The 27727-nt window shown below is 44.5% G+C and overlaps 1 protein-coding gene across 2 annotated transcripts in view; it reads left to right on the top strand.

Moving 5' to 3' along the window:
• The first annotated feature begins 724 nt into the window (after positions 1 to 724).
• Positions 725 to 27727, top strand: part of LOC121531288 (alpha-1,3-mannosyl-glycoprotein 4-beta-N-acetylglucosaminyltransferase C-like) — a 35008-nt gene continuing 8005 nt past the window's right edge. Inside the window, exons 1-3 of one of the 2 annotated variants that reach the window (XM_041836528.2) lie at positions 725 to 912; positions 3988 to 4060; positions 5762 to 5870. The gene's annotated coding sequence lies outside the window, so the exon portion shown is untranslated. Of the gene's footprint in view, positions 917 to 3987; positions 4061 to 5761; positions 5871 to 27727 lie in introns of both variants that reach the window. The other variant, XM_041836527.2, reaches the window with a different exon arrangement.

Raw genomic sequence — 27727 nt, 5'->3', positions numbered from 1 at the left:
TGTTCCATTTAAACTGCAGCAGCTCATTTGAAATGCCTTAGTAACACAGCGAGTATGCAGAGTGGGGCATTTTACACCACAAAGCTACTCCACTGGCATTGTTATTATTCAATATTCACACATTAATCTAGGATTCATATCTAGGCATTATAAATATTGCATGAGAGAGAGCACACCATGGATGGCACAGTAGAATATGTACTGTATATATCTACATTTTAAGGTGTAGAAAGACTCATTTTAATTATAAGTACGGTGGCTGTATAACTCTTGGCTCTTTACTTTCAATCATGCACCAGTACTCTCTTTACAATCACTGAAATCTGTCCATTAACGACCTTAAAATATGCTCTTAGGCTGAATTTGGATTGACTTAAACCTCTGTCTGACTGAGAGTGAGAGGCGTATCTCAAGCCACAGGGAGTTGAGGCTGAGGGGCGCATTTCAGTGTGTTGTGACTTTAAGACAGACAATTGTAAAGGGGAGGAGAGTCAGGAGAAGGGAAAACTGACAACCAATGAGATGCAGGGTGTGCAGACACAGTTAGTGACACATTGGTGAGGGGAGTCAGGAGAAGGGAAAACTGACAACCAATGAGATGCAGGGTGTGCAGACACAGTGACACCTTGGTGAGGGGAGTCAGGGAAAGGGGGAGGGAGGAAGAGAGGGAGAGGGCTGGAAAAGAGAGGGGGAGATCAGAGAGAGAGAGAGAGGAATGGACATAGAGAGACAGAGAGAGAGGCTAGTAGCAGGAGACTGGCGTTGTGATGAGTGTTTACGGCACTGTTTTGAGAGCCAATGATCTGCTCTTGTGTGAGTCATGGAGATCATTTAGACAGGTGGCAGCGTGCAGCACACAACATCGGCAGAACTCCCTCACGCTTCTCACAGACAACAGGAGACATACAGCAGGTAGGTAAGTGTGCCTGTAGTTGCATGGGCTATTGAAGCAGATTCTGCTCTTTTATTCTATGCTGTAATGCTGCTCTTTCTTTCTTTCTGTCTTTCTGTCTTTCTGTCTTTCTTTCTTTCTTTTTTCTTTCTTTGTGAGTAACTATAACTTATATCATACTATTACCATGTCATTACCACTTCATTTTGTGCTGTAATGTAAAAATGCTAACATAGGTAAATGTTGGTTGCATTGAACATTGAACTACTGTTCCATTGTAAAAACCCACTTTACTCTAACTGTGACTTGCAGCCGCTTTATCCTGAATGATGGCACTATGTCCCAGGTTTTATCATGGCTTTGCTGGTGACACAAATCCCCTTCCTCTCAGTGATGTGGGAATAACCTGCTCTCATCTCCCCGCCAGATTACACTGAGCTGGTGCACTACTGATCTCACCTCTGTCAGCCAGGGTGTTCGTGGCTGGCTCGACCTATAATAGCATCATCTAATGGTATCCTATGTTGTGTCCTAGAGGATGTGCTCTCCTCCCTGTCAGACTGCACAGATTTGAGCGGCTTCCACTAAGCACATCATGTTAGAACGTGCCAAACCAGTTGATACTTATGTTGGTGACCCCCTACGCCTCCCGTACTAATCGAGGCGCTAGACAAATGGCACCCTATTCCCTACATAGTGCACTACTTTTGACCAAAAGGGAAGAATTGGCCCTGGTCAAAAGTAGTGCATTATGTAGGGAATAGGGTGACATTTGGGCTTCACCTGCAGCCATCTCTATATATGGCTCTCTCTGGTGCTAGACAATAATTTATGGAGCCCTTAAAGAGATTGAACGGGATCTTAAGCACTTACAAATTCGTAACATATTGTACAAATTGGAATTCGTAACATATCATCCAACTTTCAGGAGAAAATATATATATAGATTTGGCAGGACGTATCAAACGAAATGTATGACGTTGTACACAATTGTGCACAATGTTTGGGGATCCGTTTTGGCTCATGAGCGCTACTTTCAAAACTACTGGCTGAAATTATATAAAACCTGTGTAGCATCACTTTTTAAATGATAAAGAAATGTTATTGCAGATTGGAGATACAGTCAGTCAGACAGTGAAACCGCTGTCCATCAGTCTTTGGTGTGCATCCCAAATGGCAACCTATTTCCTATATAGTGCATTACTTTGGATTTTTTTTTTTGTTGTTGACATTTTAGTCATTTAGCAGACACTCTTATCCAGAGCGACTTACAATTAGTGAGTGCATACATTTTTCATACTGGCCTATCAGTCCTGGTCAAAAGTAGTGCACCAAATAGGAAATATGGTGCTATTTGAGACGCAAACATGTTTCGGTAATGGACATCCCTGGGGCTATTCTTATGTATTTTGGCCTGGTCACTGGATACTTATCAACTGTGGCTCTTATTGCAAATGTAGCTTATCTCTTTTATTGTTCCCTTTCTATCGGTCTCACCACAGACCACACATTAAAGCTGGGATGGAGCTGCACTGTAACAGGAGTGTATTGACTGACTCTGGTCAGGGCCAGACCTGTTGATACATTGATTGAAACATTGACTTAAAAAAAAAAGATCTAATAAATATTTATGCCACCTTTTTCTTTGTTGATCTGTGTGGGGTGTAATGAGAGAGTGCCCCGGCTGGATGGGCACTATGTGGGGAGGTAGTCTAGCACTGAGGTGGACCTGTTAGATTATCTGAGAAAGTGACACTGACAAATGTCATACCTGGGAGGCAGTTATCAGTAGAGGAGATGGAAAAAGATTCTGTCATGCGTTGACGTCAATTGAAGATTTCGCAAAAGTTCAAGTTAGGTGCACAGCAAATTTGAGATCAGAATTTTAACACCCACAGTGTTACATTTAATGCTTTCTTGGTGTGTGTAAGTGACCCACCAAAATAGTGTTAAACTAACACTATTCAGTGTTGATAAACTAACACCCCAAGAGTGTTGGTTCCCTAACACCATGGATGTTGCAAATTCCAACTTAAATTAACATTTTATTAGAGCTGATGATGTTACATTTTCTCAGTGTTAAGGAATTAACACCTGTGATTTTACACTAACTCATTTTTAGGGGTTGTTTTAACACTGTAGGGTATAAAGCCTTATTTGCACATTTATTTCTGAGGGTGCTTTTCGAGTGAATTTTTGAGGAACCAGTACCACCCATGACTGTGTTTGCTAGTGACAGATGGGTTGCAGTCCTGTAGCCTTCACCAAGTGAGTGCATTAGTGCCTCAACACCGAGGTTTTAAAATCCGCACATTTGCTGTGTGTTCAGATGTCAAGTTAGGATTCGGTCCTAATTGGCTCACACATTAATCTCTCCCAACCACACCAGAAGATGTGTGACTTCCCATGGTCAAACTGTATCTATATCAAAGCTGCCACTGCTGCCCCTAGCATATGTTATCTTTCACAGATAAAGTAGTAATAAACGTATATGCATGATCAGAGGCAACTGTTGACCCCAATGCTTCTTCCATAGAGACATCAAATGCATGCTAGATGGCATGGAAAAGCTGTAGAATAGAATGAAATGGAAAGGAATAGAATGGAGTAGAATATAACAGAACTTTATTCTTTTATTATGTGTACTCACTCACCTGTTACCTTCTTATTTGGTCCATTTTGGTTTTTCCTGCACATTCAACTCCCAACAAGGATAGCGCATTACAGAATATTTGAAAATTTCAGCTTTGCATTAAATCTATTGTGCCAACCAACTTCCATGGAATGAAGGGTGATTGATGGTTGAAGTCAGACTATAAATGTGTTTCGGTAATGACCACAATGTTTTTGAGATGCAGCTAATGAGTGTGGCCATTAGGCACAAATGACGTTCTAAAAACCTTCAACTGGGGAGTAGGGCTGGAAGACCTCAGGTTGAACAAGCTGAACAGGTACCCAGTATCTGTGTATCACCCAGTTAGTCTAATGGAAAAATAACACATTCCTCTTTCCCCACCAATATACAGCTGAAAATGTGTCTGGTATGTGTCTATGGCTTTTAGGCTAACATCTATGTTTGTTTTTTTGTTTTTCAGATGCGTGACTGTTTGATCTGTGAAAGAGCGGCCAGCGGGTCATACATATTGGCACAAAGGATAAGATGACAAAGTAAGAGCTTCTTGGTGGATTTTTCACTCATTTTATTTCAATACGATCTGATCTGATTTTGTGTTTCACTCTGTAAGCTCTGAAGACACAGATCCTATTAAGATTTTTAAATGGGGGCCTCCCAAGTGGTGCACTGTGTCGTCTGCGTTGCAGTGCTTGAGGCGTCACTACAGACCAGAGTTCAATCCCAGGCTGTGTCACAACCGGCCGTGACCGGGAGTCCCATAGGGCGGTGCACAATTGGCCCAGCATCTTCCAGGTTAGGGGAGGGTTTGGCTGGGGGGGCTTTACTTGGCTCATCGTGCTCTAGTGACTCCTTGTGGTGGGCCGGGCACCTGCAGGCTGACTTTGGTCGTCAATTGAATAATGTTTCCTCCGACACATTGGTGTGGCTGGCTTCCGGGTTAAGCGAGCGTGTGATAAGAAGCTCGACCTTCGTTTCTCCTGAGCCCGTTGAGGAGTTGCAGCGATGAGACAAGATCACAATTAGATATCACGAAATTGGGTAGAAAAAGGGGATAAAATACCCCCCCCCCCCTAAAAAAAATAGGTATTTAAATGGATCCCTTTGTGAGCTCTAGAAGTGTGATGAGAGAAGTAGCATCCAGAGTTACAAGCCAATCTATTTCACTAAGGGGTGGCAGAGACGGTAGTGTGTTCAAGAAATCTGTAGTGGCCTATCACTTTGTGGAAACAAACAACAGCTTAAGAATTAGCCTGAGCATCACTGTATTTTTAAGTTGGGATCTTATCGTAATACGTGTGGGTTGGAAATGTTCTACTGTATGTATGTATCAGACGTGTGGTTAAAGAGTGTCCTCCTAATGTCATTACCAGTTTATATCTACTTTAGACCACATTTCCCTCTTTGTTTAGGCCAGAATCCATTATATAAAGTCTCTGGTAATGGCTTTTTTATGAAGTCGTGCAGTAACATTTATACTTAGAGCTGTGAGCTGTGAGCAAAGACAATATATCAATTCTACATCTATGGCTATGAGTTAATATCAGAATACTGTGTTGAGGTCAGGCAGCACTGTGTATGAAACAGGGTGATCAGATCTTCTCTCTCTCTTTACGTCTGGCCCAGCCACACCACCCTTTATCTCTCCACTAGCTGAGGCCCTAAGAACTGAACACGTCATTAAGCCGGACGGAGTTTGACAAGAAAAATGAAGTGCGCTATTTCCTGTGGCCTCGAGTGTCTGTCTGAATAATGAGCGTGGCCTTGTGGACCCCCCTCTTTCTCCTTCTCCCTCTCTCCAGTTTACCCTTCCTTCTTCTCCCTCCATCCCAGTCACTTCCTGTGAAGATCCCAGTCACTTCCTGTGAAGATCCCAGTCACTTCCTGTGAAGATCCCAGTCACTTCCTGTGAAGATCCCAGTCACTTCCTGTGAAGTTCCCAGTCACTTCCTGTGAAAATCCCAGTCACTTCCTGTGAAAATCCCAGTCACTTCCTGTGAAGATCCCAGTCACTTCCTGTGAAAATCCCAGTCACTTCCCTGTGAAAATCCCAGTCACTTCCCTGTGAAGATCCCAGTCACTTCCCTGTGAAAATCGCAGTCACTTCCCTGTGAAGATCCCAGTCACTTTCCTTTGAAGATCCCAGGGTCTCGGGAACGAGGCATGCAAAACTTGTGATTTTTGAAAACACCAAGGTAATGAGGTTGTGTTGTTGATTGTTGCTCTTGTTTTTACAGTCTGCCACAACCAATGACAGAGAGAATATGTATCCATCTATGATACCAGCCTTCAAAACCAACAGAGGCTCTCCTACAACCCACAAAGTCAATTGACTTTAGCAAGCAGGTATGACTTCTGATACATGCCTAAATGCCATGTATACATTTTGGATTTATTTCTTCAGTAATAAGCCTCATCTAAAGTCATAAGAACATTTTTTATTTCCATCTATGCTTTTGGAGATTTGCCATAATGAGCCTGGAACGGCTTAAGTCCTTCTGCCTCGAAGGACCACTGGCCGGTTAGCAGAGATGTCCTTTCAGCACCATACACACACTTACACAGTAGTAATAAGATTATACCAAGTAGTCTTTGAAAAATCCACTGAACTACATCCCAAAGGAAAGACAACTAATCTGCTCCATGTACGAAAGCATCTCAGTGCAGTGAGGCATCGCTATACCATCAGGGTATGTTGTTGACTTGCCGCAGGCAACAACACAGGGTTAAGCACACAACCCCATCATGTGGCAAAATAAATATGTTTGACTATTATATTTATGGACAACCAAAAGCCACTAATAGTATCAGACTTTGGGTAAATGCAGGTGTGATTGTGATATCTTGAGGAACATTGTTATTCTTAAGCTTACTTTGTCTCACTACCACTGGCAAGTTGTTGAAAAGCTTTTAAAATATTTTAATGATAAAGTCAAGAGTTCAACTTGAGCAATCCCCATAGAATAAAAAAACGATGAGTGAATACAGATTTTAGCACTATGAATAACCAGCTCTTGAAACAGTTTAAAGTGAGAGTGAAGGGAACCAGATCTACATCTGCTAGAATGGAGCAACACTGATGTGGGCGATGTGCATTAAAGATTCATGCAAACAGCTGTTCTTCCTACAGGACAGACAGCAGGAATCAAAGCCAGTGTGCTCACATTCCCAATCAGGGAGACAGAGAGAGGAAGTGGGCTATACATGTTTTTCCCGTTTAGATATAACAGCTCGTTGTACTACCCACAGTGAGGAAAGACTGGGGAGGGGGGAGGGGGGGAGGGGGGAGGGGGTAGAGAGAGAGATAGAGAGACAGAACCCACAAGAAAAGGGCAACCAGTGAAGAACAAACACCATTGTAAATACAACCACTATTTATGTTTTTTTATTTTCCCCTTTGTACTTTAACTATTTGCAATGTACATAGCCATAATAGGACATTTGAAATGTGTCTATTCCTTTAAAACTTGTGAGTGTAATGTTTACTGTTCATTTGATTGTTTATTTCACTTTTGTTTATTATCTATTTCACTTGCTTTGGCAATATAAACATATGTTTCCAATGCCAATGAAGCCCTTTGAATTGAAATGAATTGAATAGGAGAGAGAAAGAGAATAAAAGAGAGAGAGAATAAGAGAAAGAGAGAGAATACAGAATACAAAAACAAAGAGAAAGGGAATAAGAGAGAAAGGGACAGAGAGATCAGAGAGATTATCACCTGTCTGTCATCACAAGTCTGTCATCACAAGTCTGTCATCACCTGTCTGTCATCACCTGTCTGTCATCGGCTGTCTGTCATCACCTCTCTGTCATCCCCTGTCTGTCATCCCTTGTCTGTCATCCCCTGTCTGTCATCACCTGTCATCACCTGGCGGCTGATCAAAAGAGCCCATTGGCAGGTGGAGCACAGAATCCACTGGAGCCTCTTCTTCATGCCAAGCACCAGCTTCTCTGAGGTAGACAACACAAGAGTCTGGCTCCAGGCATGGAGTAGAGAAGGGGTGTGAGGAGGGAGGGAGTGTGTGTATGGGTCCTAAAACATTTTTGGGCCCTAAACAGAATTTAGAGATTTTGCAATTTTATAACTAATTTCACAGCAAATTTCCTGCAATTCTACTAATTTTGCCAGGACTTATGCCATGTTAATATGATATCTGTGTGAGACTAACAAAAAAATCAATGTGGGCCCCCTGGAGGTCAGGGCCCCTGGGCACGTGCCCGGTGTGCCCGGTCGGTAATTCAATTCAACCATGATTACTACAAGTTTAGATAGCTGACTAGACTAACTTACCAAACATGTGATAATTGAGTGACTGCAAGCATCGGGATTTGGAGTGTAGAGTAGATGATCTGTCGGTTTGGAATGAGCTCTGTTTCAGTTCCTTTGTCAGATTGAGACACTCCAATTCACATCTCCAATTCACACATGCATATTAATACACACTTGTGCATGTGTGAAATAGGACAAATATAAGCACCCACCACATTATATTATTATTATTTTCAAGTTAGTGAGATTGACATTTCCCTTTTGTTTTGATGATATTTTCAAAAACCACACTGACTTCAAGGGCTCTGTAAGAGGGGACAGCCCCTGGTAGAAATACATTCATCTCTCCAGGTAAGGAGAAGACAATTATATTTTCCTGTGGAGAGGGAGGCCAAGAGCTTATCAACATCTCCATCCTCCCTTCCAAAGTGCTCTTCTAGCTGAAGTAGAGTCTGTGACACTGCTGAAACAGGGCCTGAGCTGAAATGCTACTACTGGCAAGAGAAGCACACCACAGGACCAAGGAAATGGTCAACAAGATTTTCTCAAGATTATTTGATTTTTGCTGAGAGAGAGAGCGAGAGAGAGCAAGAAAGAGTGTTAGAGAGCGAGAGAGAGAGAGAGAGAGAGAGAGAGAGAGAGAGAGAGAAAGAGAGTTAGAGAGAGAGAGAGAGAACTACTCTAAGTACAAACATGCCGATTATTAAAGCCTCTAAAGTTCAAATTAATTCACCAATTAAATATCTGATGGTATTAAATTATGTGCATTTTTAAGTACTGGCTTCTTCTCTCTTGTTTTTAAAGAGTATATCTACTTTGCAATCCTGAAATCATAAAGATAGCTAAAGCTTTGATGTTTCAGATACAATCACATGCTCTGCTGTGGAGTTGAGATGTAGATTTCACACTTCATATGTACGTAGATGTGCATTGTGCAAGGTTCTTTCCTTGACCCCATAACCATAAAACACGCTCTCAGGTTTATCTCAAGTCAAATTTACATAAACCGAGCTTCTACACTTTTTAAGTGTAACAAAATGAGTCTTAGGGAAAAGGAAGCTGTGTGGGTTTGAAGAATGAATAAGCATGTCTAGCGTCGCAGGCAGCCTCTGGAAGCCCCAGTTTCAGCCTCTGGAAGCCCCAGTTTCAGCTCTGGAAGCCCCAGTTTCAGTCTCTGGAAGCCCCAGTTTCACATTTTCTTGACAGTGCCTTTGATGATCACTGATAACATAGCAAGACTCCCAGGGAGCGAAGCATCCAACAATGCAGAGAGTCAGTGGAGACCAGCTCTACTGATCCTGACTGCAGAGAGTCAGTATAGACCAGCTCTACTGATCCTGACTGCAGAGAGTCAGTGGAGACCAGCTCTACTGATCCTGACTGCAGAGAGTCAGTGGAGACAGACCAGCTCTACTGATCCTGACTGCAGAGAGTCAGTGGAGACAGACCAGGTCTACTGATCCTGACTGCAGAGAGTCAGTGGAGACCAGCTCTACTGATCCTGACTGCAGAGAGTCAGTGGAGACAGACCAGCTCTACTGATCCTGACTGCAGAGAGTCAGTATAGACCAGCTCTACTGATCCTGACTGCAGAGGGTCAGTGGAGACCAGCTCTACTGATCCTGACTGCGCTTTATTGTCTGGCCTCTCTCCAGCATCGCAGAGCCCATCAATGCCTTGGCTTAGCGCTCTCATAAACAGTCGTTATCACATAAATTACACATTCCCTTGTCACAACATCACAGGGAGCTAGCATATGTATGGCATGTTTCTCTTTTCTGCTTACGTGGACAATCTCCAACATTGCAGCTTTGTCTTAGCTGGAGGTATATACGTCTGACTCATAGCATTTATTCACACATTCTCTGAAATCATCACTGACTGAGCTTTTTGAGTGCTAGACGGGCTGCATCTCCTATATGCTATATGGTCTGGGGGAATCACACATCTCTGATGTGATGTCTAAATAGGAACAAAACCATGTCCCAGACAGTCTACATGTTGTCTGTCTGTGGACTCCCATCCCCTGTCTGGCCTTTCAGTGATGCTCTTATTCATCTGAGTGCTGCTGTTTTAAACAGGGTGAACCTGTGGGTGAACCAGTGGGTGAACCTGTGGGTGAACCAATGGGGGAACCTGTGGGTGAACCTGTAGGTGAACCTGTGGGTGAACCAATGTGTGAACCAGTGGGTGAATTTGTGGGTGAACCAGTGGGTGAATTTGTGGGTGAACCTGTGGGTGAACCAGTGGGTGAACCTGTGGGTGAACCAGTGAGTGAACCTGTGGGTGAACCAGTGGGTGAATCAATGGGTGAACCTGTGGGTGAACCTGTGGGTGAACCTTTTAAGAGGCACACAGAGGCAACCATAGCCCTGTTCACTTATAACACCCCACACTTTCCCCACATTGTTACAAGGTTATACGACTGTTATACATTTGATTTAACCACATAACCTGTAGATTGATGCATTGAGCTGCATTCAGACTTAAATAGCAGAGCAATGAGCAGATTATCGACCGAAAGAAACCAATTAGAATTGATTTGGTGAGAACAGGGGTAGACTTTCCAACCGCCTGTAGTGAATTAGTAATCCAGTGGTCTTGGGGGAAATCTATGTGGTAGTACTGGCCTCTCATTAGACTGGTCTGCAGAGGAGCAGACTGGGAATTAGACAGACAGGCTGTATTAAGATTCAATGCCCCTCGATAGACAGTTGGGTTGAAAAGAAAGGGATTCTTGTTAAGTGAGATTTCGTCTGTGTATGTGATACCTGCCATGATAGAATTACTCAGGTTAGTTGAGTCTGGCTGTTCAGTGCCAGCTAGTTGTTGGTGTCGTTTTAGCAGAGTTGGCCATTAGGTTACCTCATCATTCTCTGCAGAACTATTTGGCAGCCCTTCCTACAAGTAATCCTAGTAGAATAAAAGGTGATTGTGTTTTCCACACTTAGTTCCACCCAAGCTGTGTTTGTAATGGCAAAGCAGACAGTGCGCGTTCTGTGGTACAGGACAAGTAGTAGGGGGAATATCACCCCTTCATCAGTGTTCTACCAATAACTGCTGCTGCCTGACACACTCTGCTCCTGATCCTGATCCTGTCCCTGAACTTGATCCTGATCCTGAACCTGATCCTGTCCCTGATATTGATCCTGATCCTGATCCTGATCCTGAACCTGATCCTGTCCCTGATCCTGAACCTGATCCTGATCCTGATCCTGAACCTGATCCTGTCCCTGAACTTGATCCTGATCCTGATCCTGAACCTGATCCTGTCCCTGAACTTGATCCTGATCCTGATCCTGAACCTGATCCTGTCCCTGAACTTGATCCTGATCCTGAACCCAACTCAGATACTTCTGCTACGACATCCCTTCACATCCCTCAGTCTGTCAAATCTGTCTGTCATTCTGTCTGTTCATAGGTTCCCTGGAAAGATGACATGTTCACCCCTCCTGTCAGCTGAGCCACAGTGTCACTGTGGTCTAGAGCACCCCCCCCTGCAGCCTTACTACCCAGCTCCAATAGAGAGAGTTGGGTCTGTTGTCACCAACCCCATGTGTCATTAATCAACACTGCCTGTTGGAAACAATTGTATATAACGATGTTTATCAGTCATTACATAGTTTTTTCCTTTAGCTATACCACTGAGATCAACCCTGCAGGACCCTCTTATTGATGCTACCTTACCATTACTCTGGTGGTCACTATGGAGACCAACATCTAATCCAGGCCTGTTTACTGCATCCTTGAATCTTCTACTATCTCCTGAAATGTTCACCTCAAGACTGCAGTGATTGTTATTGGTATTATTTCGAGTTGTAAACACTAACAAAACATGTCCAGTGAATTTTACTACTAGGTAGTGTAAGGGAGGGAAGTGAGGTGGTTACAAGACACTAGGCTTGTGAATACAGGTTTTATTGGACACGGGCAGGGCACATTACACAACGTTTCAGTGTTCACATCAATGTAAATGTGCTGTACTTAGCAAAAGTGGTCATCTTCATCTGTAATAATATCCTACCTAATAATGTTCTTCCCTGTTGTATCTACAGCCATTCTCTCACATGTAATATCATTTGAAATCAAAATAACTGCTTTTCCCGCAGTCTGATATCACCCCTTATTCTCTTCTTGGTGTTTGTGCAACAACACACATTGTCATGTCTCCAGAATGATCTATGGCAAGTATGGTCCCTCAGGGCATTGTTGACTTGTCACAAGAGGGCAATTCGTCATTGGAAATGGGACTCAGACTAGCTGGATAGTTCCCAATCCCCCCTCTGGTGCACCGCTGACAGAAAGTCATCACGCTGGGAAAGTCTCCAGCAATATCATATTCCACAGCCTGATCGCCCAGGGCCTCCAACAACTGGAATAATGCAATAATAGGGAATTGATTATATCTGCGCTGGAGACCAGACTGAGCAGTGACCTCAGTCAAATGTGTTGTGAGTAGTGTACCCCCCCCCCCCCCACATGCCAAGATAGGAATCACCTCCCATCGATGCTTATTGGGCCAATGGATGATTCATGAGACAAATACATAAACAATTGAGCAATTTGGTTCTGGTTGCCGAGATAAACAATTGAGTAAACAAAACAAACAAAAACACTGGGCACACCATGTCATTTCAACGTACTGTAGAAATGTGGGTAATTTTTGGTTGACACGTTGATCAATGAGATTTCAACCTTTAATAACCCACTCAAAAAGACAGCCAGAAGTTTGTTGAATTCCCAATGTGTTATCACTACTGTGCCTTGCAAAAGTATTCATCCCCTTTGGCGTTTTTCCTATTTTGTTGCATTACAACCTGTAATTTTAATGGATTTTTATTTGGATTTCATGTAATGGACATACACAAAATAGTCCAAATTGGTGAAGTGAAATGTGTATTCACCCCCTTTGCTATGAATTCCCTAAATAAGATCTGGTGCAACCAATTACCTTCAAAAGTCACATAATTAGTTAAATAAAGTCCACCTGTGTGCAATCTAAGTGTCACATGATCTGTCACATGATCTCAGTATATATACACCTGTTCTGAAAGGCCCCAGAGTCTGCAACACCACTAAGCAAGGGGCACCACCAAGCAAGCGGCACCATGAAGACCAAGGAGCTCTCCATACAGGTCAGGGACAAAGTTGTGGAGAAGTACAGATCAGGGTTGGGTTATAAAAAAATATCAGAAACTTTGAACATCCCACGGAGCACCATTAAATCCATTATTTAAAAATTGAAAGAATATGGCACCACAACATACACCTGCCAAGCGAGAGCCGCCCACCAAAACTCACGGACCAGGCAAGGAGGGCATTAATCAGAGAGGCAACATAGAGACCAAAGATAACCCTGAAGGAGCTGCAAAGCTCCACAGCGGAGATTGGAGGATCTGTCCATAGGACCACTTTAAGCCGTACACTCCACAGAGCTGGGCTTTACGGAAGAGTGGCCAGAAAAAAAGCCATTGCTTAAAGAAAAAAATAAGCAAACACGTTTTGGTGTTCGCCAAAAGGCATGTGGGAGACTCCCCAAACATATGGAAGAAGGTACTCTGGTCAGATGAGACTAAAATTGAGCTTTTTGGCCATCAAGGAAAACGCGATGTTTTCACCACAGTGAAGCATGGTGGTGGCAGCATCATGCTGTGGGGATGTTTTTCATCAAATCAAATGTTATTTGTCACATACACGTGTTTAGCAGATGTTATAGCGGGTGTAGCGAAATGCTTGTGCTTCTAGCTCCGACAGTGCAGTAATATCTAACAAGTAATATCTAACAATTTCACAACATATCCACAATACACACAAAACTAGTAAGTAATGGGATTTAAGAATACATATATGGACAAGCAATGACAGAGTGGCATGGACTAAGATACAGTAGAATATTATTGTAATGAATACTCGGACAGAGTGGTAAGATCCAATCGCAGAATTGCGATGCTTTATTTGAGTACAGACAAGGGAATAGCTTAATCGTGGTCGTGCGAGCTGTGGTCAAAACCGTGCCAGGCAGAGACAGGCAGAGGTACCAAGGGAGCGGGCGTAGTCGTAGTCGAGGGCACAGGCACAGGATCAGAGTACGGTAATCACTGGGATAGACAAGCAGAGGATTAAGCAATTCGGGGAGTCAAACAACAAGGCACAGGTCGGATACACGGGTAATCAAAAACAACAAACTCTCTCTCTCTCTCGGAACAAAACGCTTAGCAAGTCACAATGGAACAATACTTCGCACCGACTGAACTTCTGAGCACACCTTATATCCTACACTAATTACTGACAGGTGTGCTCAGAACTCAGGTGAACCAGATCGAGTCTGATGACTCCCCCTCTCTGTAGATCGGGGAAGTGTCAGACTCTGTCTAGACCCAGCCAAACCCTGCTCTCTTACAGTATCCCCCTCCCCAGGGCCGGCTCCTGACGGCCTTCTACCTCTACCGGGTGGTCTTCCTCTGGGTCGGGGTCCTGGATGATCTGGGTGTTCAGCGTGGAAGGTGGCCTTGAGAGCGGGATCCAGTATGTCCTTAGCAGGGATCCAGGACCGTTCCTCAGGTCCATACCCCTCCCAGTCCACGAGATATTCGATGCCCCCTCGTCTCCGTCTTGACTTCAGTATCTCGTGGACTGTATAGGTGGTGTCCTGTTCATCCTCCAAAGGTGGTGTAGTAGGTTGTTGAGCGATGGGGGGGTACATCGGGCTATAGTGGACAGGTTTCAACAGGGAGACGTGGAACGTAGGGTTTATCCTGTAGTGTCGAGGGAGTAACAGACGGTAGGTGACAGGGTTAATATGTCTCAGTACCTTGAAAGGCCCGATGTACCTGGGTTGGAGCTTCTTGCAGCGCCGTCGGAACCGCAGGTCTCGGGTAGACAGCCACACTCGTTGCCCGGGTTGATAAGTGGGAGTAGGTCTCCGGCGTCGGTCGGCGTAGGTTTTTTGCTGTTGTGAAGCCTGACTGAGATGTTGATGGGCCGTCTCCCAGACCTGCGCACTCCGACGGAACCACTCGTCCACAGCCGGTACCATCCCGGGTGCGGTATCCCACGGGAACAGGGGTGGTTGATACCCTAGAACACACTGGAAGGGCGTTAGACGTAGGGAGGTGTGAATGAGAGAGTTCTGAGCATACTCTACCCAAGGCAGGAATCGGCTCCACTCTTGCGGCTGCCGCGAACATTGTTGCCGTAGATATTTCCCAATTTCCTGGTTGAGCCGTTCTGTCTGCCCATTAGCCTGGGGATGATATCCGGAGGTGAGGCTCACCGAGATGCCCAAGCGTTCGCAGAAGGCCTTCCATACCCGGGATACAAACTGGGGTCCCCGGTCGGAAACAATATCCTCCGGAACACCAAACTGCCGGAACACCTGGTTAAACATAGTCTCCGCCATCTGAGTGGCGTTAGCTAAACGGGTCATGGGTACTAACCGGCACATCTTGGAGAATCGATCGATGACCACGAGAATTACAGTATGGCCCTCTGATTCTGGTAGATCGGTAACAAAGTCCATAGCAATGTGTGACCAGGGTCGTTGAGGAGTTGACAATGGCATCAGCTTACCCTCCGGTAGTGCACGAGGCGCCTTGGACTGTGCACATACTGGGCAGGATAATACATAGTCTCTGACGTCATCTGTGAGGGAATCCCACCAGTATTTTCGGCTTATGAGTCGTGTAGTTCGAGTGATTCCGGAATGACCAGATCCCAGCGACGTGTGGCACCATTCCATCAGTTGAGGTCGAAGCGGAGCTGGTACAAACACCTTAGACACCGGGGTCTCAGGAGGGGCTGGTTCCGCTTGTAGGCTCTCCTGAATAGTGTCATCGATGGCCCACCTCACAGGACCAGCACGGCAACTCATGGGAAGGATAGGTTCTGGTTCCACGGGTCTTTCCGCGCGCTCGAACCGTCGGGAAAGCGCGTCCGCCTTACCATTCTTGGACCCAGGGATATAAGAGACAGTGAATCGGAAACGGTTGAAGAATAAAGACCACCTTGCCTGTCGGGAGTTCAGTCGTTTAGCACTGTGAAGATACTCCAGGTTGCGGTGGTCCGTGAGCACTTGAAACGGATGATCTGCTCCCTCCAGCCAATGTCTCCATTCCTCCAGTGCTAACTTCACCGCCAGTAATTCCCGATTTCCCACATCGTAGTTCTGCTCGGCCGAATTCAGCTTCTTAGAAAAAAAAGCACAGGGTCGTGTTTTAGGCGGCTCACCTTGGCGCTGGGATAGCACGGCTCCAACTCCAACCTCCGAGGCGTCCACTTCCACGATAAACGGCAAGGTAGGGTCCGGCTGACACAAAATAGGAGCGGTGGTAAAGCGTTGTTTCAACGTCTCAAACGCACGCACTGCCCCCTCCGTCCAGTTCAGACCGCGACCCTTGTAGCTGGTCATCGCCGACAGGGGAGCTGCGGTGGTGCTGAAATTACGCACGAACCGTCTATAGTAATTGGCAAACCCTAAGAATCTCTGGAGCTCTTTCACCGTCTGGGGTTGAGGCCAGTCTTGTACCGCTTGTACCTTGGATTCATCCAGTTTAACCCCGTCGGGAGTGAGTATGACCCCAAGGAAGGAAATCGTAGTGACATGGAATTCACTCTTTTCTGCCTTCACGAACAGAGAATGGTGTAGGAGCCGATCCAGAACCTGTCGTACATGGGACACATGTTCCCTCAGAGAGTTAGAATAGATTAGGATGTCATCAATGTACACTATAACAAAGCGATCAATCATGTCCCTGAAAATGTCATTCATGAACGCCTGGAATACTGAGAGCGCGTTGGTAAGTCCATAGGGCATGACACAATATTCATAGTGTCCTCGATGTGTGATGAAGGCGGTCTTCCATTCATCCCCTTCTCTAATGCGCACCAGATTGTACACACTCCTGAGGTCCAGTTTACTGTAGATAGAGGCCTGCCCCACCTGCTCGAGGGCTGCTGGGATCAAAGGAAGAGGGTAACGTTTTTTTATGGTAATATCGTTCAACCCTCGATAGTCTATACAAGGACGCAGTCCGCCATCTTTTTTCTTCACGAAGAAAAAACTGGATGCGGCGGGAGACGTAGATGGGCGAATGGCCCCTTGCTGTAGCGCCTCATCAATATACTTGCTCATCGATTCTCGTTCCGGCTGTGACAACGGGTAGATTCTTCCACAAGGAGGTGTAGCCCCGGATAGCAGATCAATCGCGCAGTCCCAGGCCCGATGAGGTGGTAACACGGTAGCCCTCTCCTTGGAGAACACCTGCGCGTAATCCTGGTATTCTGGTGGAACAACAGTAGACACCGCACCCTGCGCATCCTCCACAGTAGACGTTTTGCAAGGTAACTTGAGACACTCTGCCCTACATACCTCACTCCAAGCAGTGATATCGCCAGATTTCCAGGAGATGACCGGATCATGAGTGACGAGCCAGGGGTGGCCGAGAACTAGCGGCTCCCGTGGAGCGGAGATGACGAACAAAATGATGTCCTCATGGTGTATGGAGCCCACTTGTAACTTGATTACCTCTGTACGGTGCGTAATGAACCCAGTGCCCATGGGCTCACCGTCTAGCGCGTTGACTCGCAGGGGAGGTTGAATTGGGATAAGTTGAACTCCCAATTCCTCAGCGAGACCCATATCCAGAAAACTGGCAGCCGCTCCGGAATCAATAAGACCCTCCAACCTGCGCACTTTCTCTCCGACAGATAAGGTAACTGGCACATACATTTGTTTAGATGTAATGTTGAACACTTGAGTCTCACTCACCGGTTTGGCAGTTCCGAGGCGATATCCTGGGTTACGGTTTGGTCGTACCGGACATTGACGAACGAAATGACCCGACTGACCACAATACAGGCATAGTCCGTCTTGCCGACGTTGTTGTCTCACCGAACCTTGTAGAGGTGACCGTCCCAGTTGCATAGGTTCCTCCTCAGCTTCTCTCCTCCGCTCTGACGATTGCGTAGGACCAGTGACCGAGGGCTCCCGGACTGTGGATACCTTGTGTTGCACTATAAGATTATCAATAGAGATGGCTATTTTGATAAACTCATGTAGCGCAGTGATATCTCCTCGACAAGCCAACTCAGTCTGTACGTCTTTGCGCAGCCCTCTTCGGAAAACAGTGAGCAAAGCAGTCTCGCTCCATCCGCTACCGGCTGCTATAGTACGGAACTCTAAAGCGTAGTCGGCTGCTGTGCGACGGCCCTGCTGAAGTTCGCATAGTTGGTCTCCCACACTACGCCCAGATACTGGGTGGTCGAACACCTCTTGGAACAGTCTCTTAAACTGAACTTCCGCATTCAACTCGGGGACCTCAGCTGCCCAAAGCGCAGTAGCCCAATCCAGTGCTCTTCCCATTAGCAGAGAAATCATGAAATCCACCCTGCTACGGTCATCGGGAAACATAGTATGATTATACGACATATACAGGGACGTCTGGAGTAGAAACCCCTGACATTTGCCAGGTTCCCCGTCGTACCTTGTCGGTAGAGAAATCGGAGGTGCATGACGAGGACTGACCGTGCTCGGGGTGGTGCCTTCAGCCGCACCAGCGTTGAGTAGCTGTAGGAGTTCATCCATCCGTTTCTCCTGTATCTCCCATCACCTCTGTAATTCCGCTGGATCCATGGTAATGGCGAGGTATTCTGTAATGAATACTCGGACAGAGTGGTAAGATCCAATCGCAGAATTGCGATGCTTTATTTGAGTACAGACAAGGGAATAGCTTAATCGTGGTCGTGCGAGCTGTGGTCAAAACCGTGCCAGGCAGAGACAGGCAGAGGTACCAAGGGAGCGGGCGTAGTCGTAGTCGAGGGCACAGGCACAGGATCAGAGTACGGTAATCACTGGGATAGACAAGCAGAGGATTAAGCAATTCGGGGAGTCAAACAACAAGGCACAGGTCGGATACACGGGTAATCAAAAACAACAAACTCTCTCTCTCTCTCGGAACAAAACGCTTAGCAAGTCACAATGGAACAATACCTCGCACCGACTGAACTTCTGAGCACACCTTATATCCTACACTAATTACTGACAGGTGTGCTCAGAACTCAGGTGAACCAGATCGAGTCTGATGACTCCCCCTCTCTGTAGATCGGGGAAGTGTCAGACTCTGTCTAGACCCAGCCAAACCCCGCTCCCTTACAATTATAGAATAGAATACAGTATATACATATGAGATGAGTAGTGCAAGATATGTAAACATTATTAAAGTGACTAGTGTTCCATTTCTTAAAGTGGCCAGTGATTTCAATAGGCAGCAGTAGCCTCTAATGTGCTAGTGATGGCTATTTAAAAGTCTGATGGCCTTGAGATAGAAGCTGTTTTTCATTCTCTCGGTCCCAGCTTTGATGCACTTGTACTGACCTCGCCTTCTGGATGATAGCGGGGTGAACAGGCAGTGGCTCGGGTGGTTGATGTCCTTGATGATCTTTTTGGCCTTCCTGTGACATCGGGTGCTGTATGTGTCTTGGAGGGTGGGTAGTTTGCCCCCGGTAATGCGTTGGGCAGACCGCACCACCCTCTGGAGAGCCCTGCGGTTGCGGGCGGTGCAGTTGCCATACCAGGCGGTGATACAGCCCGACAGGATGCTCTCAATTGTGCATCTGTAAAAGTTTGTGAGGGTTTTAGGTGCTAAGCCGAATTTCTTCAGCCTCCTGAGGTTGAAGAGGCTCTGTTGCGCCTTCTTCACCACACTGTCTGCGTGGGTGGACCATTTCAGTTTGTCAGTGATGTATACGCCAAGGAACTTGAAGCTTTCCACCTTCTCCACTGCGGTCCTGTCGATGTGGATAGGGGTGTGCACCCTCTGCTGTTTCCTGAAGTCCACGATCATCTCCTTTATTTTGTTGATGTTGAGTGAGAGGTTATTTTCCTGGCACCACACTCCCAGAGCCCTCACCTCCTCCCTGTAGGCGGTCTCGTCATTGTTGGTAATCAAGCCTACTACTGTTGTGTCGTCTGCAAACTTGATGATTGAGTTGGAGGCGTGCTTGGCCACGCAGTCATGGGTGAACAGGGAGTACAGGAGGGGGCTGAGCATGCACCCTTGTGGGGCCCCAGTGTTGAGGATCAGCGAAGTGGAGATGTTGTTTCCTACCTTCACCACCTGGGGGCGGCCCGTCAGGAAGTCCAGGACCCAGTTGCACAGGGCGGGGTTCAGACCCAGGGCCTCGAGCTTAATGATGAGCTTGGAGGGTACTATGGTGTTGAATGCTGAGCTATAGTCAATGAACAGCATTCTTACATAGGTATTCCTCTTGTCCAGATGGGATAGGGCAGTGTGCAGTGTGATGGCGATTGCATAGTCTGTGGATCTATTAGGGCGGCAAGAAAATTGAAGTGGGTCTAGGGTGACAGGTAAGGTAGAGGTGATATGATTTCAAAGCACTTCATGATGACAGAGGTGAGTGCTACAGGGCGATAGTCATTTAGTTCAGTTACCTTTGCTTTCTTGGGTACAGGAACAATGGTGGCCATCTTGAAGCATGTGGGAACAGCAGACTGGGAAAGGGATAGATTGAATATGTCCATAAACACACCAGCCAGCTGGTCTGGGCATGCTCTGAGGATGCGGCTAGGGATACCGTCTGGGCCAGCAGCCTTGTGGGGGTTAACATGCTTAAATGTCTTAATCACGTCGGCCATGGAGAAGGAGAGGCCACAGTCCTTGGTAGTGGGCCTCGTCAGTGGCACTGTGTTATCCTCAAAGCGGGCGAAGAAGGTGTTTAGCTTGTCTGGAAGCGAGACGTTGGTGTCGGCGACATGGCTGGTTTTCCTTTTGTAGTCCGTGATTGTCTGTAGACCCTGCCACATACGTCTCGTGTCTGAGCTGTTGAATTGCGACTCCACTTTGTCTCTATACTGATGTTTTGCCAGTTTAATTGCCTTGCGGAGTGAGTAGCTATACTGTTTGTATTCTGCCATATTCCCAGTCACCTTGCCATGGTTGAAAGTGGTGGTTCGCGCTTTCAGATTTGCAAAAAAAGCTGGCATCTATCCACGGTTTCTGGTTAGGGTAGGTTTTAATAGTCACAGTGGGCACAACATCACCTATACACTTCCTGATAAACTCAGTCACCGTTTCAGTGTATTCGTCTAAATTATTTTCGAAAGCTCCCCGGAACATATCCCAGTCCGCGTGATCAAAACAATCTTGAAGCGTGGATTCCGATTGGTCAGACCAGCGTTGAATAGTCCTTAGCACGGGTACTTCCTGTTTGAGTTTCTGCCTATAGGAAGGGAGAAGCAAAATGGAGTCGTGGTCAGATTTGCCGAAAGTAGAGCGGGGGAGGGCCTTATAACCATCCCGGAAGTTCGAATAGCAAAGGTCGAGGATTTTGGCAGCGCGAGTACAACAGTCGATATGTTGATAGAACTTCAGGAGCCTAGTCCTTAAATTTGCTTTGTTAAAATCCCCGGCTATAATAAATGCAGCCTCAGGATATGTGGTTTCCAGTTTGCATAAGGTCCAGTGAAGTTCTTTGAGGGCCGTCGTGGTATCGGCTTGAGGGGGGATATAACGGAAGAAAATTATCTTGGGAGATAATACGGTTGTGAGATATTATAGGTCAAGTGAACAGAAGGACTCGTTCCTGTATGTTACTACAATTACACCATGAGTCGTTAATCATGAAACACACACCTCCGCCCTTCTGCTTCCCGGAGAGATATTTGTTCCTGTCTGCGCGATGAACTGAGAACCCATCTGGCTGGATCAATTTCGACAGAATATCCCAAGAGAGCCATGAAACAGAGTATGTTACAGGCCTTGATGTCTCTCTGGAAAGAAATCCTTGCCCGTAGTTCGTCGACCTTGTTAACCAAAGACTGAACATTAGCGAGTAGTATACTTGGTAGCAGTGGGTGGTGTGCGCGCCTCCTAAGTTGAACCAGCAGGCCGCTCCGAGTGCCTCTCCTCCGCCGTCGATGTTTTGGGTCAGCCGCTGGAATCAGTTAAGTTGCCCTGGGGAGAGCAAACAAAGGATCTGCTTCGGGAAAGTTGTATTCCTGGTCGTAATGCTGGTGAGTTTCCGCCGCTCTGATATCCAATAGTTTTTCCTGGCTGTATGTAATGATGCAAAACACTTTCTGAGCTAATAATGTAAAAAATAATACATAAAAAACAAAATACTGCAAAGTTTCCTAAGAGCTAGTTGCGAGGCCGCCATCTTCGTCGGCGCCAGGATACAAAGTTCATTGGCAGGGACTGGGAAACTGGTCAGAATTGAAGGAATGATGGATGGCGCTAAATACAGGGAAATTCTTGAGGGAAACCTGTTTCAGTCTTCCAGAGATTTGAGACTGGGACGGAGGTTCACCTTCCAGCAGGACAATGTCCCTAAGCATACTGCTAAAGCAACACTCGAGTGGTTTAAGGGGAAACATTTAAATGTCTTGGAATGGCCTAGTCAAAGCCCAGACCTCAATCCAATTGAGAATCTGTACACCAGCGGAACCCATACAACTTGAAGGAGCTGGAGCATTTTTGCCTTGAAGAGTGGGCAAAAATCCCAGTGGCTAGATGTGCCAAGCTTACAGAGACATACCCCAAGAGACTTGCAGTTGTAATTGCTGCAAAAGGTGGCTCTACAAAGTATTGACTTTGGGGGTGGGGTGGGGGGGTGAATAGTTATGCACGCTCAAGTTTTCTGTTTTCTGGTCTTATTTCTTGTTTATTTCACAACAAAACATATTTTGCATCTTCAAAGTGGTAGGCATGTTTTGTAAATCAAATGATACAAACTCCCCAAAAATCCATTTTAATTCAAGGTTGTAAGGCAACATAATAGGAAAAATGCCAAGTGGGGTGAATACTTTCGCAAGCCACTGTATGCTTTCAACCATTTAAAAGCACAACCAAATTGGGAATACAAACATTTTATATTTATACAACAACTTAATGTGTTATCACTGTGCTTCATCTAATATCACAACCAAATGACCTGGATGGCAGTTGAGATTACATTAAAAGTACATAGTGCAAGTGATCAATGCTGTTGGAGATTCTGACAGATATTTATATTGTGAAGATCTCCTCAGACTTGCGACCTTTGCATGCTATCTTGAACATGCATGCTTTCTATGATTACATAATACGACTTTTATAGTTACAGTAACCTCAAAATGTGGTCATGGATGAGTTACTCATTTTAAGGTTGTTACATTAGTTTGTAAGATAGCCTTAACTTTAGGCTATTTACTGTATTACAAAAGTCATATTGAATTGTGTTAGGTTGACAATGCAACCAAATACCAACATTTAAAGGAGATGTACAGTGCATTCGGAAAGTATTCAGACCTCTTGACTTTTTCCACATTTTGTTACGTTACAGCCTTATTCTAAATTGGATTAAATAAAAATGTTTCCTCATCAATCTACACACAATACCCCATAATGACAAAGCAAAACATGTTTTTAGAAATGTTTGCAAATGTATTAAAAATAAAAAACTGAAAGACCTTATTTACATAAGTACTCAGACCCTTTGCGATGAGTCTCGAAATTGAGCTCAGGTGCGTCCTGTTTCCATTGATCATTCTTGAGATATTTCTACAACTTGATTGGAGTCCTCCTGTAGTAAATTCAATTGATTACACATGATTCGAAAAGGCACACACCTGTCTATATAAGTTCCCACAGTTGACAGTGCATGTCAGAGCAAAAACCAAGCCATGAGGTCGAAGGAATTGTCCGTAGAGCTCCAAGACAGGATTGTGTCGAGGCACAGATCTGGGGAAGGGTACCAAAAAATTTCTGCAGCATTGAAGGTCCCCAATAACACAGTGGCCTCCATCATTCTTAAATGGAAGAAGTTTGGAACCACCAAGACTCTTCCTAGATCTGGCCACCTGGCCAATCTGAGCAATCGGTGGAGAAGGGCCTTGGTCAGGGAGGTGACCAAGAACCCCTATTGGTCACTCTGAAGGAGCTCCAGAGTTCCTCTGTGGAGATAGGATAACTTTCTAGAAGGACAACCATCTCTGCAGCACTCCACCAATCAGGCCTTTATGGTAGTGGCCAGACGGAAGCCACTCATCAGTAAAAGGCACATGACAGCCCGCTTGGACTAAAGGACTCAGACCATGAGAAACAAGATTCTCTGGTCTGATGAAACCAAGATTGAACTCTTTAGCCTGAATGCCAAGCGTCAAGTCTGGAGGTAACCTGGCACCATCCCTACGGTGGAGCATGGTGGTGGCAGCATCATGCTGTGGGGATGTTTTTCAGCGGCAGGGAGACTAGTCAGGATCGAGGGAAAGATGAACGGAGCAAAGTACAGAGATATCCTTGATGAAAACCCACTCCAGAGCGCTCAGGAACTCAGACTGGGGCGAAGGTTCACCTTCCAACAGGACAATGACCCTAAGCACACAGGCAAGACAATGCAAGAGTGGCTTTGGAACAAGTCTCTGAATGTCTTTGAGTGGCCCAGCCAGAGCCCTGACTTGAACCCTATCTAACATCTCTGGAGAGATCTGAAAATAGCTGTGCAGCAACGCTCCCCATCCAACCTGACAGAGCTTGAAAGGATCTGCAGAGAAGAACAGGAGAAACTCCCCAAATACAGGTGTGCCAAGCTTGTAGACTTCATATCCAAGAAGACTCAAGCTTGTAATCACTGCCAAAGGTGCTTCAACAAAGTACTGAGTAAAGGGTCTGAATAATTATGTAAATGTTATATTTCAGTTTTTTTTTTTTTACATTTTGGTTTAGTTGGAGATGTGAATCCAACATATCATTTGATAACTGGTTGACAAGTTAATAGGCTATTTACTGTATTTGCAAAAGTGATATTGAATTGTGTTTGGTTGTCAATGCAACAAAATATCAACATTTGAAGGAGTTGTATATTTTGTGCCACTGACTTAGTGTGACTTTAATTCCAGTTTGTCTACAAATGTATAATTGATATATTGCATTCACGTCTCCATCTTAACCAAAAATCTAAGTTAAAGAATAGGACTACATCAAATCAAATCAAACTTTAAATGCACTTTTAATAAAGTTTGATTTGATTTACTCCTATTCTTTAACTTAGATTTTAGTTGAAATGGAGACATGAATCCAACATATTCATTATTAAAGGAGAATTCCACCCCAAAACTATATTTTGGTATTTGTTTCATTAGTCCATTGTTGACATAGTCACAAAATGTTTTGCTTGTCAGCAATTAAGTTTTCAAGATATGTAACTTTCAAAATGCAGACATAATCCCTGTATGATGCATTTTGCATCATATGATGCAAACGCAGCATTTTATGATGCAAAATGCATCATACGGGGATGATTTCTGTTTTGAAAGTTACATATCTTGAAAACTTGATTGGTGAAAAGCAAAACATTTTGGGACTGTGTCAACAATGTAGTAATAAAACAAATACCAAAAGATAGTTTTTGGGTGGACTTTTCCTTTAACTTGAAGATAAAATTTGACATCAACCAAAGCTTGAAACCCTAGGCCTATATGTATTGCCTATTTTTAGTTGAACCCTGGGTTGAATTGAAACAATAGCTGTTGATGAGTTCGCAAATGCTATATAGGCCTAAACAGTATCATTGATGATATATGACTTATAGAGTATGGTTAGATTTAATTTGCTCTGTTAAACCTTTGGAATGACTTTGATAGCAACAGTAAATCTATTTGGTTATTAAGAGATTTCTTAATAATCTTTGTCACGAAAGCACATTGGTAGTAGTCAGTGACAAATATCAAAGCTAAACAGGGCTTGGTTAAAACCCTGGATTGGAGACCAAATGGACAGCTGTAGATAGGTCAAATCTCCAGTAGGAGGTGTTGCCCAGCCTATAGTTTTTTTTTCTGCTAGTTGATATATCGTTGAAGATCTGACGTTGTTTCAAAGGTACAAATTCAATATATTTTATACAAGGTTTGTCTATGTTGAAAATTGGTTACCATGATGACATAATTCTGTGGTTGGAATTTCACCCAACAAAAAAAAACAGTTTACGCTGATGACTTTTTGCAAATCCAATGTATTTTCTATATAGATTCCACGTCACAATACTTAACAAATTACGTTGAAACAATGATGATTCAACCAGTTTGTGCCCAGTGGAACTGCACTGTTCACTAACTCTCTCCCTGTGTAGAAACACAGGGGTCTGGATGGATCCACTGCTCCACTAGTTCTAGATTCTAGATTTTACAATCTGTAAAATAATGTAGAGTAGCCAAGTGATCAGCCCTAGGAACTGACATTTAATCTGACATCAAATATCAACAGTTGCACTGGAAACATTCAAGTGGAACAGCATGAGATAAAAACAGAGATGATGTAATTAACCAGTTAAATGTAACTAAATGTAATCTAAAATGTCATCTATGTAGTAATTATTTATTATGAGGGGGCAATAAACAATAACTAGTAATGCTGCATACTCAAAGAAATGATTAAAAAATAATTTAAATGCTGAGATGTAGTCACTTTTGAGGACAAGCTCAAGTACACAGTACAAATATGATAAAAAAATATGAATATACGAAATATTTTATATGATGTATTTCCTATTCAACAAAACCGTATGAATAAGGCTTGAAATGACTTATATACTTTCTAAATATAGTATAATAAAATTATAAAACCACTAACTGTAAGATTTCACCTTCCTTATAACTGTAAAATACATATTTGTATGTTTAGTGTTAGAGGAAATGTACATATTTTCTAAAGGTCTCTTTTGGTCAAAACGTCTTCCCCCGTTGCTGTGAACGTCTCACAGAGCTCTAGCTTGGCTTCCTGAACTCGGTAGGAACTCACCTTTCATCTCTGTGTATCACAAACAGAAAGTGTTTTTTTGTTTAAAATCTATGAATGATTTGAGATGCTATAAATCTCTGAATGCGCTACCCTGATGAAAACACTCTCTCCTGCTGCGCTACGATGTAACGATTACAGGCATATGCTTTGTCAGTGGCTGAGATGTAGGAGCCAGGAGTTGATAGACAGTCGGAAGAGCGAATGAAATGGTAGTAGGGACATCCCAGCTTCAAGTGGTTTCAGATTTGACATACTATGTCACACAGGTTCAGAAAAAACATTACTGTGTCCGTGGGAACCAGGGCTTTCGCTCAATTTTGATCTACGGTGTCCACAGGTCGATTTCTAAGCAAAAATGACGGTCGGAACCGATTACAGAAAGGGGACCTTATATCTAAGAGGTTTTAATGAATATGGTTACGTACATATTGGCCAGACAATCTCAGCTGCATTTGCAGCTCCTCATACCTGTGTGCATGTCTGATGGATATATCCATATCATTTGGAAGAAGTACTCCATCTTCCTTCCCTATTTCATCTTCTTTGTTGTCTCAATAGTCATTGCTATTATTATTAGTGACGTTATGGATGCTTTCCCCGAGACACAATAAAACAAACTGAAATGTCCACTAACACCCATAACCCAGATAATCGATTTCTCCTTCCTCCAGCGGAGCTTTGACAGCCCACACAAACAAGATGAGCGAAAGAGCAGGCCAGGCCAGGCTCAGTGCCCATCATCACACACAAGGCAATAATCCTCCATACATGTCCAATCTAAGGCAGAATGACACAAGGTGACAAAATGGACTCCCCAGTCAGAGCCCAGCAGCACTGAGGGGGGTGAGAGGACACTCAATGACACCGTAAACACATTCAGCATCACTGCCATTTGGAAGGAGAGAGATGTGACTGCTACAGCTGAGTGAATAAATGGCGTAGCTTTATGTACAACATTATCCTATTTTATGATCATAGGTTGAATATTTTAAGACTATGGACAATAACGCAGTCATCATACATCCAGTAAGGGCCTCATAGATCAAGTAGCTGACTGGGCTGGTTGAAGAGATTGGTGTCACATGGTGTCATGTATTGGCTACTTGTCATTGTTACAGGGTAAATGTGACTGTCATTTGTA

This window comes from Coregonus clupeaformis, chromosome 19 (genome assembly GCF_020615455.1).
Source record: "Coregonus clupeaformis isolate EN_2021a chromosome 19, ASM2061545v1, whole genome shotgun sequence".
Lineage (NCBI taxonomy): Eukaryota > Metazoa > Chordata > Actinopteri > Salmoniformes > Salmonidae > Coregonus > Coregonus clupeaformis.
Note: the sequence above shows the minus strand (reverse complement) of the source record. Positions and strands in the feature narration are given on the sequence as shown.